Genomic DNA, 6,000 nt, shown 5'->3' with positions numbered 1-6,000 from the left:
TGTGCCAAGATCATGCTTGGCATTAACAATAAAATGATTTTGGTCATTACTCTTCATTTTCTAGGGAGGAATTTTGAAGCAGCTGCTAAATTAGGATGATTTTAAGGAAAGAAGTCAGGCAAGCAGAGAAGGAGAGAGAGGGAAACTGTTGGATTTGTGCAATGCCCCTTAACAGAAAGAAAGGGGAACAAAAATGTTAGCTGGAGCTATGAAGAAAATAGTTTTTGGGTTTTTTTGGTTTTTGTTTTTTTTTGGTTTCATTTCTAACTCTAAAAGTTGAAGGTTTTAATTAGCTAGATTAGAATGATTCATTGGCTGTGATGTAGACGGGCGATCTTCTGCAGAAGACCTTTCCATTAATTGCAGAAAGTGTTTCTATGGTTCCATGGCCACCTTCTTTCTGTGTCTTATTCTTCTCATCCACTCTAAAAAAGGTCTTCCAATGCCATCTGTCAGGACTTGCAACAGATCCAGATTAACCAGCATGCCTTCTTGAACCAAACCTTAAAAAATGGCAGCCTGAAGGAACAGGAATGAATATTCCAACTTCTGTGTCACTCTTCTTTTAGTTGGCCTTTAGCCAAGATCTTTGGGCTACTAACTGAAGTTCACATAGACGGTTGGAATATGCATCCAAGAAATGCTGTTCCTTGCTCTTCCCGAGAACATCTTATTCAAACTCAAACCCTTAATGAATTTTGGTTGATATTAAGTACACTGACAACATTTCTGCAGAATTTCAGGTAGAAATCTTTCCATTTTCAGATGAATCTTTCACCAGGGATTCAACTAGGAACTTTTGAAACTCTCCTCTAATATTCAGCAATACACTGGACCTTTGTGTTGCTATCCAAAAGGATGGACTCTTTAATTTTAAGAGAGATGGCTTTGGTTGATCTCAAAGAGCTAGGTTTGGTTAGTAGGAGGATGGCTGAACAATAGGGAATCCCAGGGGGTAGGTGAGGCTAGGAAGTTTAGAAGCACATCACAAAAGACTTCATGCCAAGAGGACTACATAAATGTCAAGGAAGTCACTGGGAATCAAGCTTAGCAAGGTAACAGTACTTAGCCAAACTTTGCTGACCTCAAAAAGCAAATAGGGTCAGTTCTGTTAGTACCTTGGACTGGAGACCCTGCAGGGCTGTAGAAAGCCATTGCAGAGGAAGGAAAAATAAAACAAAGACAAAAAAAGTTTGCTTCATCATGACCACAAAGTAACTCGGAGCTGCACTCAACTCAAAGAAGACCCAGGTTTTATTTTATTAGATTTGGGAAGTACATTATGGGCGAATGTGTGTAAAAGACCTGAGATGTTTTCATTCTGAAAGAAAAGTTGCTTTCAGGAAAATGGCATTTTTAGGGGCCAAATGGCAGAAGACAGATACCTCCCCCTTTAGCCCCACTGGTACATCCATGCAGCTCACACATTGTGTCTAAAGCAAGAACGATTTTAGCAACAATTTTTTTACACGTCAGTTAGACATATTTATTAACTTACTGTGTGATAAAATGTATAGGCTGCCCAATTCCATCGTGATTCTGGGCAGTATAGTAAAATAAAAATTCAAAACAACACAGTCCAAAAACTACAAAAGGAAAAGTCCAGGAAAAGTAACAACAGAATCTCACAAATCAAATACCCCACAGGGGTCCATCAGCCACTCTTGCCCCAGGCCTGGGGGAAGAACCAGGTTTTACAAATCTTTTGGGAGATGTCACTCCAGAGGCAGTCACCGTGACAGAGAAGACGTTCTTCCTGGGTCCCATCACATGACACTGTTTAAATGATACAGTCTGAACTCTTAACGTTACCTTAATATTATTTGTCTGAGACTAAAGAGATGAACTCTAAATTGATGGGGTTTTCATTTCCTTTTACTGAGATATAATTAATATTTCCTGAAACCAGCCATGCTCAGGACATTTTAATTCAATTGTAACCATGCAAGGCCCTCTACAATTAAGTCCCTGAAACAAGATTGGGGCTTTTCTACTACATTTTAAACCACAAACTTTTTTTCAGAGGGGAAGGTCTCACAAAGAGAGAATATTGTTGTAAGTTTTGGTGTGCAGAATGACTCCTATCACTTTAAAGGGAAATACTTTTTAAATATTTATGTTTTTCTCTGTGTGTATGTGTTATTAAACAACAATAAAATTATATATAATAGTAATGAGAACAATGTGATGTAAATTTATCATTTAAAAAATGGAGTAGAAAGTCTGAAATTTTTTATCAGAAAGAAGCAACTGGCGAAAATGTAAATGGATTAATTGAAAGTCATCCTTCTTGCCCTTCAGTCAAAAAACAAACAACACAACACCCTTATTCAAAAGTTGATAAACAATATATCAGCAGTTGCAAATGTATAATAATTATTTCAGCCATCGCCCATGGACAAAAGATCCACAATTCTTTATGCCTTAATAAATTCCAAATGCTGGAGCAATCACTAAAGGTATTTCTGCACGGCAGCCTGAACTGATCGTCTCCTGCACTGCTTCCAGCTTTTTTCAAACCGACTTCAGAAATATTAGTCCAGATTGTAGTAATTTGGCAATGGGATCAGGATGGTGTTCGGTTCAGACTAGGGCCAAGGTAGGACAGGATTGGTTGCACCCCTGCTTTTTGTCCTTCCCATTTGTGCAAGGAAGTCAACAGTATTGAATGGTTATGGTGTATGTAGGTCTCCCTATCTCTGCCTTTTCTTTTGGGGGATTGGTCGTGCCCCTTAGCCCCCTGTATTGGCTTTCTCTCAGGGACATCTCCCCCCCCACCTGCCTGCCTTCTGCCACTTTAAGTTTGTACAATCCCCTTATTTCTCATTTTATATATTAACATTGTACCAATGCTGCCTGACAAACTGTGGCTACGCACCGATCCATCATTCCATAATATAATATATTTGCCAGAGTGTTCCTTCTTTTCAACCCCCTTACAACTAGTGGCTCTTTGTGTAACAACCTGATGTCATGCTCTTATCTAGAGATTTTCTTTATGAGTCACAGAACTAAGTTGGCAGGGGGTGGGAGGGGAAGGGAAGCCAGCTTCACATAGTCTGGGGAGAAATGGAAAGGATGTTAACTGGGAATAACAAGAATGGAAAGCAGCAGGAGCTTTTACAGAGCTATGGAAATCGCAGACCATCAAGCCATCCTTGCATCAACTGCTCTATTTATCAACTTGTATCCTTGTATCAACTGCTGAGGCTGTTAACTAAATCAAAACAGAGTGCTTGGAAGGATCTGTTCTGTGACTTGGGCAGAAAAACATTACTTTGAATTGTAGCTGTTTTGCAATGGAGTAGGAGTGGGAGGAGCATAATGTGGCCCATTTCTGTACTCCAGAAGAAGTGGGTAGCCCATGTTGGCAGCAGATTAAGCAGGACATGCAGATATGTCCTAAGAAAATAATCTGTACCCTGACAAACAGCTACTGTTCTAAAATCCTGTTGACAATCTTCTGAATTTTAGCTCCAAATATGGCAACAGTAGGACAAGCCCAAAACATATGAGTTAACATTCTAACTGCTGAGCTGCATTGCTCTTAATTCACAGTCCAAGATCATTTATACTTAACTAAACTGCAGAGGTAATGTTGTGTCTTGCCAACATGGCAGAAGGATATCATTCCTCTATAGCCTGGCATCTGAGGATAAGCAATTGAGTTGCAATGAATGGTCTTACAAGGTGCTTCAAAAAGTTGTAACACACCCTATTTGCTAGGGAAGGGAAGGGAAGGGAAGGGAAGGGAAGGGAAGGGAAGGGAAGGGAAGGGAAGGGAAGGGAAGGGAAGGGAAGGGAAGGGAAGGGAAGGGAAGGGAAGAACATTGCAGGTTGGGCTTGAGAGAGATCTTGGACTCTTCTATGGGCAAAGAGGCTACCTATCAGAGATTACCCCACAACAACAGAGGCTTTGACATTCAGTGAAAGCTGAGCTGGTAAAGTAGAGAAATTAATTGCCTCAGCTTTCAATCTAGTGGAAATGCTGCAATGACAGTTTTGCAGTGCCTTCTCTGAAGCTGCAGGATGGGACAGCTTCTCTTTGGTGGGACTCCTAGCTTGTTTCCCCTCATGGCCCTAGACATGAAAGAAATGCATAAGTTGAAGATGCAATGCCAGGTACTTCCTGGTTATGGAGATCTCTTATTCGCTGTCTCTATAGAGTATTAGCTGGTTCAAACAAGCCTTCTTTCCAGCCACTCATCCAACATTGGAGGAATGCTGTGTGCATTTCAGTAGCAGATTAGTGCCACAGCAGATAAGGTTGTTTGTTAGATGTATATCCCATCTTTCATCCAGGAATTGTAGGCAACCTTTGAAGAGATCTCCCTTCATTTTGTTCACGGAACAACCTTATGAAGTATGTTGAGCTAAGACAGAATGATTGGCTGAATATCACCTAGTAACTCTGAGGATCTCCACAGTCCTAATCCAACACCTTAACCACTACATACACCACACTTGCTGTCAAAAAGATAGCAATGTAACCTACAGTGAAATGACTTACATAGGCACAGCCATGCAGTTCTTGGCATGATATGAAAGTCACCGGCTTTTTTCAGCATGTTTTATTTTTAATTCCCAATTTAGGAAATTGGGCAATTCCCTACAGCCCTACATTTCTGCAGATGGTCTCCCATCCAAGTCCTAACCATAGTTCATCCTACTTAGCTTCTAAAAGGTGAGAAGAGTATTAACAGCTGGCTGGAAGGAAGCATAGAGAAAACAATAAGGGTTTCCATTTTCCTGAACAGATGTTGTTTTCCCCTTTGCTCAAGCAGTACTCTTAATACTTTATTACAAAAGCTACCATCAATCTCCAAGCACTCGTACCTCACAACAAAACTGTATGAAGTTTCCACTGGATCTTTAATCACTTGTGCAAGTGGGGACCACAAAACGGTAGCATTCGATTATATGCGTGTGCCTGTGTGTCTTCAGGGACAGTTGAGAAGTTGTTCTATGCCTTTTCTGCTCCTTGCTTGACTGGCTGACATTCTTCCAGTCTGTCCTTATAGGAAAAGAAAGCAAAGATTTTTATTGGGAAGGTTGCTTGCTTTCAGTGACTTTAGAGACCCTGAGCTGAGCAACAGAAATCTCATCACTTCCTCTCATCTAAGGGATACTCTAATCTGATAGGAAAGTGCAAACATGTTTTGAAAAATAGATCTCAGCAGAATTTACTGCAGATGCCCTTCAAACCCCTGCCAGAGGAATCATTTATCAAATATGCGAGAACGTGTCACAGCAAGGATTTCTGAGTCTTATCCTAAATTGCATTTTATATATGGATTAATGAATGAAGTAATAAATCAGGAAAGACTGCCAATTGCTTGTGCTCCACCAGCGATGGCTTCCTTTGCGCTTCCTCTCCCACCAGGCAGTGAGGCACAAGATGCTTGGAACACGATTGCGGAAAAGCGTCAAGTTGCCTCTTTGTCTCAGGAACGCTATTCGCTTTCGGGGGAAGGCAAATGCGACTTTTGGAAAACGACAGCTTAAAAACAAGATGTACAACAGTATGAGTCTCCCATTGCCTTTCTAGCTGAGGCCCGAGAATGCCAGTTCTCCGCATCGCCAACAAAAATGAGCTAAGTAAGAACCGTTCCAGTGGGCTACCACATAAGCACTTCTCTTCACTCCCTGCAGTCTTTTCAACTTTTCAACTTCATTGATTAGTCTTACAACCATATCAGCAAGAATAAAAAACATCAGCAAAGGTGAAACAAATAACTAATACACAAAATCCATGATACAATAAAATATTATAATAATAAAATGGGATAGTAGTAAATATAATACTACTATAAAATAATAATATATCGCTAATATCATAAATCCAGATTCATGACCATCAGGAAATCTTCTGCAGCTACGGAATCAGATGTCTCTAAAGCAATTTGAAAATTTGGCTTTTTTCTTTTGAATTGAATTAACTTTCCTAATCAGCCCGATTTAGTGATTCAAATCACTCCCTGCAGTCCATCTTACAACTTT

Source organism: Python bivittatus, unplaced genomic scaffold, assembly GCF_059951505.1.
Source record: "Python bivittatus isolate LINGU-HERP-01145 unplaced genomic scaffold, Pbiv_v1 ctg000050_np1212, whole genome shotgun sequence".
In the NCBI taxonomy this organism is placed as follows: domain Eukaryota; kingdom Metazoa; phylum Chordata; class Lepidosauria; order Squamata; family Pythonidae; genus Python; species Python bivittatus.
Note: the sequence above shows the minus strand (reverse complement) of the source record.